Source organism: Odontomachus brunneus, unplaced genomic scaffold, assembly GCF_010583005.1.
Source record: "Odontomachus brunneus isolate Ranch 3 - 2012 unplaced genomic scaffold, Obru_v1 Obru_scaffold_001, whole genome shotgun sequence".
Classification (NCBI taxonomy): Eukaryota; Metazoa; Arthropoda; class Insecta; order Hymenoptera; family Formicidae; genus Odontomachus; species Odontomachus brunneus.
The window spans coordinates 7,134,902-7,135,134 of NW_022639451.1; positions in this window are offsets into that span (position 1 = coordinate 7,134,902).

Genomic DNA, 233 nt, shown 5'->3' on the forward strand with positions numbered 1-233 from the left:
ACCCGAGAAACTGAGAAAGAGTTTCCCTGCCATGATTCCAAATTACGAAAGTATCGTCCACATACCGAAACCATGTGGATGGTTTCAGTGGTGCGTTCCTCAAAACTTTATTCTCAAAGTATTCCATAAAGATGTTTGCAATGATAGGAGATACCATCGCCGCTCCAGAGGTTTGTTCGAAAAACTCTCCTTGGAACTGAAAATAGGTTGAAGTTAAGCAGTGTTTTATTAGT